This window comes from Mangifera indica, unplaced genomic scaffold, assembly GCF_011075055.1.
Source record: "Mangifera indica cultivar Alphonso unplaced genomic scaffold, CATAS_Mindica_2.1 Un_0001, whole genome shotgun sequence".
In the NCBI taxonomy this organism is placed as follows: domain Eukaryota; kingdom Viridiplantae; phylum Streptophyta; class Magnoliopsida; order Sapindales; family Anacardiaceae; genus Mangifera; species Mangifera indica.
Window position 1 is genome coordinate 248,372 of NW_025401093.1, and position 13,844 is coordinate 262,215.

Here is a 13,844-nt window from a genome sequence, read left to right on the forward strand (position 1 = left end):
AAAAATAGGACATTTTTGCTTAAACCTAATTGTTTTGGATAATTTCCTTAGACCTCCTTAATTTTGGCTATTTAATATAATTTCCCTATTATAAATGTCGCAATACATTGTAAATATTATTGACTTTCCATAATTTTTAATGGGTTTCAATATAGATGTCGTTACAAATATATCACTAAATATAATTATAACGTCAATTAATATAAATTGCACAATAAGTTTTTAATATTTTTGAATTCCCATTATTTGTAGTCACTTTTGATATAAATATTATAACAAAAATATCACTAAATATTCTAATTACGTCAATTATAATAAATTCACAATATGTTATAAATTTTTTGATTTCTCATTATTTTGAGTGGCTTTTAATTAAATGTCACAAAAAAATTGCCACTAAATATTTTTACAGCATAAATTATAATAAAGGCTACAAAATGTAATTAATTTTTTTACTTCTTATAATTTTTAGTAATTTTAATTTAAATGACATTAAAAACACCACTAAATATTTCTACGCATTAGTTATAATAAGTGTCATAAGTTATTAATTTTTTACTTTTCATAATTTGTTGTAGCTTTTGATTAAATGATGTAAAAAATGCCACTAAATATTTTTATAGCATCATTTTATTAATTTTTTTACTTTCCCTAATTTGTAGTGACTTTTGATTAAATGTCATCAAATATTTATATAGAGTCAATTTTAATAAATGTTATAATTTGTTATTAAATTTTTGACTTCCCATAATTTTTTATGATTTTTGATTAAATATTATTAAAAAAAGCCATAAAATATTGTTTTTATTATAGTGTATGACAAGGTAAATAGCAGATGAAAGTGAGAACAAAGACGATGTTGTAGATTATGCAAATGACAATAATGTTTCTGATGAGTAACAGTTAGAATTTATATCCATCTTCTGATTGTTTGGTAATTGGGTTCAGCAGTTGGTAATTGTGATGGTGCTCTGGTTGGGTGAGAGTTCATTATCATTGCAACCAATAATGGATAACGATTTTTTATTGAATCATATACATCTTATTTAACTCATCAATTCATGATATTGTTTACATCTTAAGGCTTGAATTGGTAAATTTATCATCAATAAAATTATATATACACACTTTTAAATATATAATTAGATATATAGAGAATGTGTCATATGTGATTGAATAATTTTGAAATAAAAATAAAATAATTTTTAATTATATTATTATACATCATCTGCATAACTAATTATATACTTAAAATTATATATACATATTATTAAATTGGAAGTGAAAATACCATTGCATTTATAAACCGAGATAGAATTTCATTCAAATCCATGTACACTATTTTGAAATTGGATTCATGGAAGGAAAAGATTGAGCATGGCGAGGGTGTAAATAGTCAAGTGTGCAAAGCAAGTTTGAGCAAGGAACGAGTCAACATTTCATCTTTCATCACAATAGGCTTGATTTAATGTCGTATTGACTAGTTGCATGCTTGTTGAGACAACTAACGTCGACGAGGTTGGCCAATAAAGAATTAATACGTAGTAAACTAGTGCTATTGGCAAGTGTTGACAGATGAGTTGTATGTGGGTCGAATTGATAATAGCCTATCATCATGTAAACAATTAAAAAAAAAAAGATCGTAATTTATTATAAACAATATAGTAATCATAATTTATCTATGATACCTATTTCGTGATTGACTGATTTTACATATACATATATGATATGATATTACGTGATTGATTGATTTTAAATTAAAGAAAATTAAATTAATTACCCATTTTGCCCCTTATTAAGTAAAAATGCGCATTTTTCCTATTTCTAAGCAAAAATGTCTACTTTCCTATTTCTAAGCAAAAATGTCCTAAATATTTTTTAAAATACCAAAATTACCCTTTACACTTCTATATAAACCCTCTCACTTTCACTCTCATTACATAAACTTCTCATATCACTCAAACACTCACTCTCACTCTCGTTTTTATTTAATATCAATTATTACGGGTTCATTCAAAAGGAAGAAGTTCATATTTTTGAATTCAAATTGAAAAACGTCAATTTGTGAGAAAAAAGTATTTATACGAATCTTAACTCAAAACTTAATTTTATTTATTAAATCTAGTTCATATGTCATGTAAAGGAGACATTTGGATATTTGATAATCATGTGGGGGTTAAATAAAATGTTAGAAAAATATGGAGGGCATTTTGATATTACACAATGTATGAAGAATTTAAATAAAATGTTAGAAATTGATAGATATATTTCAATATAAGACAACATATGAGGGTGTTAAATGAAGTGTTAGATAATTATAGGGGTAAATGAAATGTTAGAAAAATATGGGGGTATTTTGATTTTAAACATTGTAAAAAGGTTTTAAATGAAATGTTAAGACTAGATAAATGCATTTTGATAAAAGACAACATATAAAGGTGTTAAATGAAATGCTAGATAATTTAGGCGTTAAATAAAATATTAGAAAAATATAGGGTTATTTTGATATTAAACATTATAAGACAGTTTTAAATGATATATTAAGAGTAGACAGATGCATTTTCATACAAGACAACATATAAAGGTGTTAAATGAAATGTTAGATAATTATAGGAGGTTAAAAAAATGTTAAAAAAATATGGGAGTATTTTGATATTAAACATTATAAGATGGTTTTAAATGACGTTAGGAGTACATAGATGCATTTACATACAAAACAACATGCGAGGGTGTTAAATGAAATGTTAGATAGTTAGAGGAGGTTAAATAAAATGTTAAAAAAATATAGGGATATTTTGATATTAAACATTGTAAGACGGTTTTAAATGACATGCTAGGAGTACATAAATACATTTCCATACAAGACAACATGTGAGGGTGCACCGATTCTCTTTGTGAACTCTAGGAATTTAAGAAGCAATTATAAGAGCTTCTAGATGGCAGTTTTATCAGATTTAGTCATTCACCTTAGAGTGCACCGATTCTCTTTGTGAAAAAGAAGGATGGACTAACATGTATGTGCATTGACTATCGAGAGCTAAACAAGGTGACTATTGAGAATAAGTACCCATTGCTACGGATTAATGATTTGTTTGATCAGTTTAAAGGTGCTTCAATGTTCTCTAACATTGACTTGAGATTTAAGTATCATTAAGCCTGCGTTGCTAAGAGAAACATTTCGAAGACTGTTTTTAGGACGAGATATGAGTATTATGAGTTTGTGGTGACACCCTTTAAATTGACTAATGCACCTACAATCTTCATGGATTTACTGAACAAAGTGTTCCAAGGCTACCTTGATAAATTTATTGTGGTGTTTACCGATGATATCTTGATATACTTTAAGACTCGTGAGGAGTACGAGTAGCATCTAAGGTTTGTATTACAAAGACTACATGAGAAGTAGTTATATGTCAAGTTCTTGAAATATGAGTTCTAGTTGGACTGTGTGACTTTTCTAGGACATGTGGTATCTACTAATAGTATCTTGGTGGACCCGAGTAAGATTGAGGTTATGTTAGAGTGGTAAAGACCCGAGTAGGATTGGCATGTTACGGTAGATGATTCGCAGAGGGCTTTGTTAAGTTAGCCTAACCATTGACTGAGTTGACCTGAACTAATATTCCTTTCAAATGGTCAGATGCTTGAAAAAGGAGCTTCTTGGAATTAAAGGAAAGATTGACATCGACACTGATTTTAGCATTGTCGATTGAGGACAAGGAATATGATTTGTATACAGATGTCTCTCACTAAGGTTTGAAAGTTGCGTTGATGTAAAAAGGGAAAATGATTACTTATGCTTCCCGACAACTCAAGGATTATGAGATTCGATACCCCACCAATGATCTAGAATTAGTTGCAGTTGTCTTTGCATTAAAAATCTGTCAATGTTACTTATATGGTGTTAAGTGTAACATCTACATGAATCACAAGAGTTTAAAGTATTTCTTCACCTAGAAAAAAGTTAAATATGAGACAGAGGAGGTGGTTAAAATGTCAATTTTTTCTTCTTACTGGTAACTACTTCATGCAGTTACTTCTTCATAGATTAATGGTCTGTAACTCCCATGCATTATGGTTGGTAACTCCCATGCCATAATTCCACACATTTGCGTTGCATTCTTGATGGTAGAATGCTTATTTAAGGTTGCAAAAGGGTCCCTGGGTGAGCTTTTTTCTAAAAGACATACACCATTCTGTGAGAAAAAGAAATCACCTGTAAGACGAAAGTTTACAAGCAATTTCCAAAGGATTATTCTGTATCAAAACATCAAGTAATGGCCGAAGGTTAGTGATTAATATTCCACAAATTTTAGTTTTGGTTTCTATCTTACATACTCAGTATATATATGTTTAGATAGAGACCATATACATGTTTTACATTTGGTATCAAAGCTATTTTATGCCTCTGCCTTGCTTTGATGTGTATTACATGCAAAATTTTATGTTATCCCGAATTTCTTTAGAAAGAGAAAATTGGTTGTTGGCATTTTTTGTTTACAATTTTTATTTAGATGAATTCTACATCAAAAACTAAGAATTTTGATATATGAAACGTCAAAATCAGAGTTTTGTAGGCTGATTTAGAGTGCAAAATGTATACAGGTCTGTAACCGGGTCTATCGACCCGAATCTTGACCTGGCTAGAGGTCAGGGACGATCTTCAGATGACATGTCATTTGTTTTTGGTTGCAACAGATGACTTGACATCTGCATTAATAAAAATGAAAAAGTTACTTTATTCCCGCATTTTGAACCCAAACCATAAGTCACAAGGCTCTGAATGAGAGATTTGCCGCCCAGCCAATTTCATTTTGTTAGGAATTTGGGACAACTTTTCTTCTTATACATTTTAGTTTTAATTTTCATAAAATTTTAGTTAGCTGGAACCCGTGACCTTCCTCTGCTATGAAAAATAAAAGCTGTTAGGGTTCAGTTTTTAATATATTATACATTTTGGCCTTAATAAAATATATTTTTGTATAGTATGTGATTGCCAAAATTATTATTATTATTTTTTTTAATTGGATAATTTAAGTTTCATTTATCTAATTTTTAGTGTTTATTAAATAATTTAATATTGTTTATATGGTAAATTTTATGCATAATTTTGGTTTAAATGAAATTATACTTTAAATAATTTATTAAGGATTATATGCATAAAATTAGATGTCATGTAATTAGTCTAATTTTGATTTATCATAGAGTAGTCACAACATCTTTGATCATATCAAAGTTATACATTGAGTATCCTGGGATCACATTTAGTTATATGACATCAATTATAATTAATCATGTAAGTATGATAAATCTTATCCCACAAGATTTTTTATTATATTTATGTGATTAATTATGATGAAATAACAAATTATTTTTCTTAATCTACCCACAGGAATTAAGAAAAGGAATATAATTTGGTAGTTTCATCATATGGTTTATATATTTGTATATAAAACTATTTAAATTAAAAACTTAGCCCACAAGCAGTTTTTATGTTATGTGGTTTATATATTTATAGCATGTTTATACATTCGTAGAACATGATATAAATTTTGATAGCTTCAAATTTAGTGACTTAGGCATGTATGTTAATATTTATTTGTAGTTATTCAACTTGTGAATTTCTCTAATAATGTATGTAATGTTTCTATTTTGAGTGGTAACAATTATAAAATTTGGAAGGAGAGAATTCTTCTCCTATTAGGGTGTATGGACATTGATTATACTATTAGGAAGGATGAACCACCTACAGCTATAGAAACTAGCACTCAGAATGAAATTGCCCTGTATGATCATTGGGAGTGATCTAATCGCTTGAGTATGATGTTCATCAGGACACGTATATCTGCTAGTATTCGTGATTCAATCCCTGAGTGTAATAATGTTAGACAATTACTGAAGGCTATTGATGAACAGTTTGAGTCTTCAGATAAAGCACTTGCCAACACTCTAATAACAAAGTTTACATCAATGAAGCTCACTAGTGTTAAAGGTGTGCATGAGCACATCATGCAAATGAGGGATATTGCGGCTCAGCTTAAGGCTTTTGAGATTGAGATGTCTGAATCTTTCCTAGTGCATTTCATTCTAAATTCTCTTCCATAACAATACGTACCTTTCAAAATCTCTTATAACACACATAAGAAAAAATGGTCAATCAATGAACTTCTGACCATGTGTGTGCAAGAGGAAGGAAGGTTGTTGATTGAAATGAATGAAAGTGCACATATGGTTACACAAGGGAAGAAGAAAAAGAACCAAGCTAAGTATAAGGGAAAGGATAAAATATTCAATCAGCCCAAATTTAAGAAGGAATCCAAATGTTTTTTCTGTAAAAAGAAAGGACATGTGAAAAAGGATTGCATTAAGTTTAAAGCTTGGCTTGAAAAGAAAGGTAATTCAATCTCACTTGTATGTTATAAATCTAATATGGTTGATGTTTGTCATAACACTTAGTGGATTGATTTCGGTTCTACAATCCATATTTCAAATACCTTACAGGGCTTTCTAAATCAAAGGAAACCGATGGCTAGTGAACAAAGCATCTATTCGGGAAATAAGATGCATTCACATGTGGAAGCGGTCGGAACGTGCAGATTAGTTTTAGATTCTAGTTATGTTTTAGATTTAGAACGAACTTTTAATATTCCAAGTTTCGCTAGAAACTTGATTTCTGTTTCAAGACTTGTACCTTTTAGATTTTCCTTTACATTTAATGAAACTGCATTTAGTTTGATTTATAAATTTGCAGTTGTAGGAAATGGTACATTGTCTGATGGTTTGTACCGAATTCATTTACAAAACAACGTTTCATTTAATTTGATGTATATTCAAGGTAATGTTGGTATTAAAAGGAGTGTTATGAACGAAAATTTCTCTATATTGTGGCATCAGAGATTGGGACATATCTCCATAGAAAGAATTAAAAGGTTAGTGAATGATGGGGTACTAGATATTCTAGATTTTACTGACTTTGATACTTGTGTGGATTGTATAAAGGGAAAACAAACCAACAAGTCAAAGAAAGGTGTCAAGAGGAGTTCAAACATATTAGAAATCAACATACAGATATTTGTTGTCCTGATATGGACGTTTATGGTCAAAAATATTTCATCTCATTTATTGATAATTATTCACGATACATGTATCTCTACATGCTACATAACAAGAATGAAGCATTAGATGCCTTTAAGGTTTTCAAGGCAAAAGTAGAGAAATAATCTGGAAAACAAATTAAAATCGTGAGATCAGATAAAGGTGGAGAATATTATGGTAAATACACTCATGATAGACAAGCACCTGGTCCATTTGCAAGGTTTCTTGAAGAAAATGAGATTGTTGCCCAATACACTATGTCTAGTTCTCCAGACCAAAATGGTGTAGCGGAAAGAAGAAATCGAACTCTATTGGATATGGTACGAAGTATGCTTAGCAACTCCAAACTTCCTAAATCATTGTGGGTAGAAGCTCTTAAAACGACAGTGTATATATTGAACTGAGTTCCAATCAAGGCTGTTTCTGAAACGCCATTTGAGTTATTTAAAGGTTAGAAACCGAGTTTGTGACATATACGCATTTAGGGATGCTCGTCTGAAGTAAGAGTTTATAATCCACATGAGAAGAAATTAGACCTAAGGACTATAAGTGGTTATTTCATTGGATATGCCAAAAAGTCTAAGGGTTATAAATTTTATTGTCCATCACATAGCACTAGAATTGTGAAATCTCGAAATGCAAAATTTTTTGAGAATGACTTAATCAGTGGGAGCGATCAATCTCAAGATTTAGTTTCTGAGAAAGATCATTCAGATACTCATCCACCCGTTTCGAGAATAGATTGGTTGTTATTCACAACACCCCTTAAGTTCAAATGGATGTTGAACAACCAATTAATGAAGTTCCACAAGTTGCTGATAATACTCTAGTAGATCAAACTGTTCAACAACCTTTAGATACTGTTGAACCACCAGTTTTACACGTACTCCACAAGAGGATAGTGTTACAACATTAAGAAGATCAACTAGAATGAGGAAATCAGTTATTTCTAGTGATTATATAGTGTATTTACAAGAAATTGACCATAATTTAGGAGCCAAAGATGATCCTGTTACGTTTTCACAAGCAATGGATTGCAGTAAATCTATTTTGTGGTACAATGCTATGAAAGATGAGATGGAATCTCTGAAAAGTAATGAAGTCTGGGATCTTGTCAAGTTACCTAATGGGGCAAAGGCCATTGGGTGTAAATGGGTCTTTAAAACAAAAAAAGACTCATTAGGTAACATCGAGAGATATAAGACAAGACTCGTTGCTAAGGGGTTTCACTCAAAATGAGGGAATCGATTACACAGAGACTTTTTCTCCTGTATCTAAGAAAGATTCTTTCTGTATTATAATGGCATTAGTAGCCCATTTTGACTTGGAACTGTATCAAATGGATGTGAAAATAGCATTCCTCATTGGAGATCTAGAGGAAGAGGTATATGTGAAACAACTTGAAGGATTCTCCTCTAGTGATGGTGAGCATTTGGTGTGCAAGCTTACGAAATCCATATATGGATTGAAACAAGCATCCTGTCAATGGTATTTGAAATTCCATGAGGTTATCTCTTCATTCAGTTTTGAAGAGAATATCATGGATCAATGTATATACCAGAAGGTTAGTGGGAGTAAAATTTATTTCCTTGTTCTATATGTGGATGATATATTACTTACAACCAATGATAAATGGTTGTTTTATGTGGTGAAACAATTTCTCTCTAAAAACTTTGATATGAAAGATATGGGTAAGGCTTCTTCTGTCATTGGCATTAAGATTCATAGGAACAGACCTCACGGCATACTAGGTCTATCTCAAGAAACTTATATCAACAAAGTTTTAAAGAGATTTCAGATGAAAGATTGTTCACCAAGTATAGCACCAATTATGAAGGGTGATAAGTTCAATTTGAACCAATGCCCTAAAAAAGAACTTAAAAAGGAACAAATACAGAACATTCCCTATGCTTCAGCTGTTGGAGGCCTTATGTATGCTCAGGTTTGCACACGACCTAACATTGCATTTGTTGTTGGGATGTTAGGAAGATATCAAAGTAACCCAGGTATAGACCACTGGAGAGTTGTCAAGAAAGTGATGCGATACCTTCAAGGGACCAAAGAATACATGCTTATATATAAACGAATTGATAATTTAGAGGTAGTTGGTTACTCCGATTCGGATTTTACTGGTTGTGTTGATTCAAAAAAATCAACATCTAGATATATTTTCTTATTTGCTGGCGGAGCCATATCTTAGAGGAGTGTCAAGCAGTCATTGATTGTTACATCTACCATAGAGGCTGAGTTCGTTTCTTGTTTTGAGGTTACATCACATGGTGTATGGTTGAAGAGTTTCATATCTGGGCTTAGGATTGTGGATTCTATTTCTAAGTCGATAAAAATTTATTATGACAATTTAGCTACTGTTTTCTTGACTAAAAATAATAAAAGTAATAGTCGAAGTAAACATATCGACATTAAGTATTTAGCCATTAAGGAACGTGTAAAAGAGAATAAAGTGGTCATTGAACACGTCAACACTGAATTGATGATTGCCGGTCTTTTGACAAAAGGCATGCCACCAAAAAGTTTTTAAGATCATGTAGAGCGAATAGGAGTTGGTCTCATGCTGTAATTGTGATGGGAGTTGGTTTCATCATGTGATTTGATGTATATACATATTCTATAATAAAATTATTCAGTTTTAAATTGATTAATTTTTCTCAAATTTATGTGCACATTTTGATTGAGAAAATAATCAATTTTGGACCTAGAATAAACATAAGGTTTATTCATTAAGTTAGAAAGAAATGAATACATTGTAATACATGAAAGATAATACTCGTTCTTAGAGGATTTATCATCATGATTCGTGTATTTTATTTCTTTACTTCAGTATATGGATTCATGGGTTACAGAACAAGTGGGAGAATGTCAGTTTTTTCTTCTTACTTGTAACTGCTTCATGCAGTTACTTCTTCATGGATTAATGGTCTATAACTCCCATGCATTATGGTTGGTAACTCCCATGCCATAACTCCACACGTTTGCGTTGCATTCTTGATGGTAGAATGCTTATTTAAGGTTGCAAAAAGGTCCTTGGGTGAGCTTTTTTCTGAAAGACATACACCATTCTATGAGAAAAAGAAATCACCTGGAAGATGAAAGTTTACAAGCAATTTCCAGAGGATTATTCTGTATCAAAACATCAAGCAATGGTCGGAGGTTAGTGATTAATATTCTACAAATTTTAGTTTTGGTTTCTACCTTACATACTCAGTATATATATGTTTAGATAGAGACCATATACATGTTTTACATAAAATTGATAAAAAATTATGATTGTGACATTAAATACCATCTAAGAAAGGCTAATGTAGTAGTTGACGTCTTGAATAGAAAGGTGATTTCGTCTTAGATTACAAACTTTTGGGGGCATAAGTACAAACTTTACATTGTAGGGGGGTTAAAAAATTTTTCTTAAGCTAAAAGCTACTGAGGGTTTAGGCTTGAATTTGATATACTTGATTGTTGTTTTGGTGATTGAGGTATGAATGTGACGGGGATTCATTTGAGTTTAGATTGTATTTAAATATGATTGAATAGGCTTACAGGCAAACAAGCTAACATTTAGCTTATTACATTAATTTTTACGCAAGATAAGGGTGTAACTATAAACTTTATGATCGAACAAGGTAATTTTTCTAAGAAATTGTATTCATTAATCCTTAACCTATAAATCAAATTGGGATGTAAGGAAAACTTTATACTAGAAAAGGGTTTACAAAATTTTATTAATTTAACCTTTAGGTTATAATTAAAATAACAATTATAAAAAAGTTAGATTATCACATGTTATTTTTTATTTTTAGGAGAATTTCCTTAAATGAAAAGATATAAAAATTATTTCAGGAATGTTTTTATGCATTTTTCCTCTCATTCTTTGTATTTACTCTTTTTTCTTTATGTTTTTTGTTAAATTTATTTTTCTTTTTTCCTCTAATTTTTTCTATATTCAATTTTCAAGAGTTAAGAGGCTAGCATAAATTTTTGAAAATATTAAGTATATCAATAAAAAAATTTTAAAGGTTTTGGAAATTAAAAATGTTAGGATGTGTTTTTAAAATTTTCTAAGATAATCCAAAGTAGTTTCAGAATTATAGTTATATCTTAAAAAAATAAACAAAATACAAAATTTTAAAATTGTTTATAATTTTGATATTTTTTAGAAATCCAAATGATAAATTTTAAAATTAGTAAGGATATATTAATAATTTAATAGTTATATTAAGTATTAATGATAGTTTTAAGATTACATTTAAAGGGTAAAATAATCGTTTTCAAAAAAAATCAAATATAATTCATAAACAAAAGTACATAACAATATTATCAAATTTTGTCTTAAAGATTTTCTTAGTTGTGATGTGATGGGAAACCTTTTACCTTGCTGCTTTGCGAAACTACTTTCCGACGAGAAGCGGCTTCGCCAATCTGGGTCCTCATCGCCCCATTGACAAGCTAAAAATTCCAACTAATTATTGTTTAGATAACATTAGTAATTGAAGAATGGCAAGTCTGCTACCAATCATTTATAAATAGATTAATTAAACCTAATCTGGATTATACACTGTAATTACAAACTAATTACATCCTAATCTCTTCATAAACTGTTCTTAAACTCATCCAATGAAGGTGATGGTCCCTCTTATAGCGACTATGAATCTTATCAAACTGAAAAACTGATGGACAAATGCACACGTCAATTTGAGTTTTGTCCAATTCCTTCAGCTTGCCCGTCACGATACAATAATTTCAATGCTTATCCCCAAATTTCAGATAATTTCTGGTCCTCTTGTCTAACTTCAAAATATGCTTCATGAAGGAAAGGGACAAAGACAAATTTGAAGTTATCCTTGCATGTATGCATGCACTTTAGATATTGATTATTCAATATGTGGATTTTATATACAGATAAGTAAAAATCATAATAAGCCTATGGTGATTTCAGTCAACATTTTTTCGATCAAATCCTGATTTTGGTTTGATATCATTCAATTTAATTTTAATTCAATGTAATTCTGATTTAATTTGATTTTGATTTGATATAATTCTAATTTTAATAATTTATTGTATATTACTTTTTTATTTCATAAGATTAGTTAGGATTTTATTTCAAACTATATTGTAATACTATATATTATACAGTATTTTGTTAATAATATTAATTTAATTTACAAATTCTAAACCTTGAATTTAATAATCAATATCTAAAATACATACAATATCTAAACCTTTATGTTTTATGTATGATCATTAATAAATTGTCCAAATTGAGGCAAATATACAGTAAGTAAATTTTTTTAACCTTGAACTTGTGAGAATGCTTTTCGGTAAATGGGAAATGATTTTTAACTCTTATGAATTGATCTCCCCAATTACCAAGTACATCTCTTATCTAATAAAATAATAATAATAAAATTCTTTGAACCCCACCCACTTAATAAAAAAAACAAAAAAAACCCCCTATAAGCTTAATTAGATTTATTTCTCCCAATTTCAAACTTAATTAGGTTTTCGCTTCACAATTTCTTCTCAAATCAATTTTAATTATGTTTTTTGTTACACTTTGTTTTCTATAAATTTCATTTTTTCTACTTATTTTCTCTTTTTTATATTTGGATTCACCAGATTATATTTTTCATAGAATTTTAGTGTTATATTTTCATGAACAAATAAATATTTAAAGAAAATAAAAAATTTTAATTAATTAAGGAAAATTAGGGTTAAGGTACATTTATATAAAGGCTTAATGTTAAAAAAATAGGTGTATTTAAAATTGTTTTAAAATAGGGATAAAAATTAATTAAATGTAAATTAAAATCACTTCCCTTACAAGATCGTCAATCCAAGAAGATCGTGCGGGAAATTGTGAGCCGCTTGAAGATATTGTAAGATACTGAATAATGAAAAAAGCTGCAAGTTGCATTTGGCTAACGACTAAAATATTATTATATATTATTATTATTATAACAAGATCAACATTTATATATTGTCGATTTCTTTCCATTGACTTTCCTTCATGATTTACACTATACAATTTAGAAGTGGCAGTGGTTAATGTCGACTGGATTGAACCAAATTTGGTGCAGTTCACCATAGTTGTGGATTGTGTCAAACCAAGGTCTACACAATAATTAGCCTTACAAATGGGTTAACTTGTGGATCTTGTTGTGGGCTAGTGTGGTTTTTTATTAATAAATTATTTTTTAAATAATTATTAAATTTTATTGATTTATATTTACTTTCAAATTAATACAACTAAAGATAGTACTTCATAAATGGTAGGCAATTCTCCAAATCACATTTTGTATTTATTTTCAAATAATGTAAAATAATTTTTATTACTTAATTTCGTATAATAATTAAAGAAAATTTTTCATTTTATTAGTGAATTAATGTTGAGACTTATTTTTCTAACTACATCTTCTTGATTTACTCAATGTTTGATGCAAGACAATTGTCACTTATACGCGCCACCAACAAAAAAAACCGAGAAAGTCAAGTGTGTGGCTTTCAAACATTGTCACAACTTAGTTTTTATTTTGTTTTTACAATTTGGCTAATTTTTTTCCTTTATAATATTATGTAATGAAAAAACACTTAATATATTCTAAACAGAAAAACTGTTCAAATTATTAGAATGAATTCACTTTCGTAAACTCAATTGAGAAGAAATGGGTGTAGTATAAACACTGAAAAAAAGACTTTGTAGGAACAAGTAAGATTCTCTTACTTGTTTCTACAAG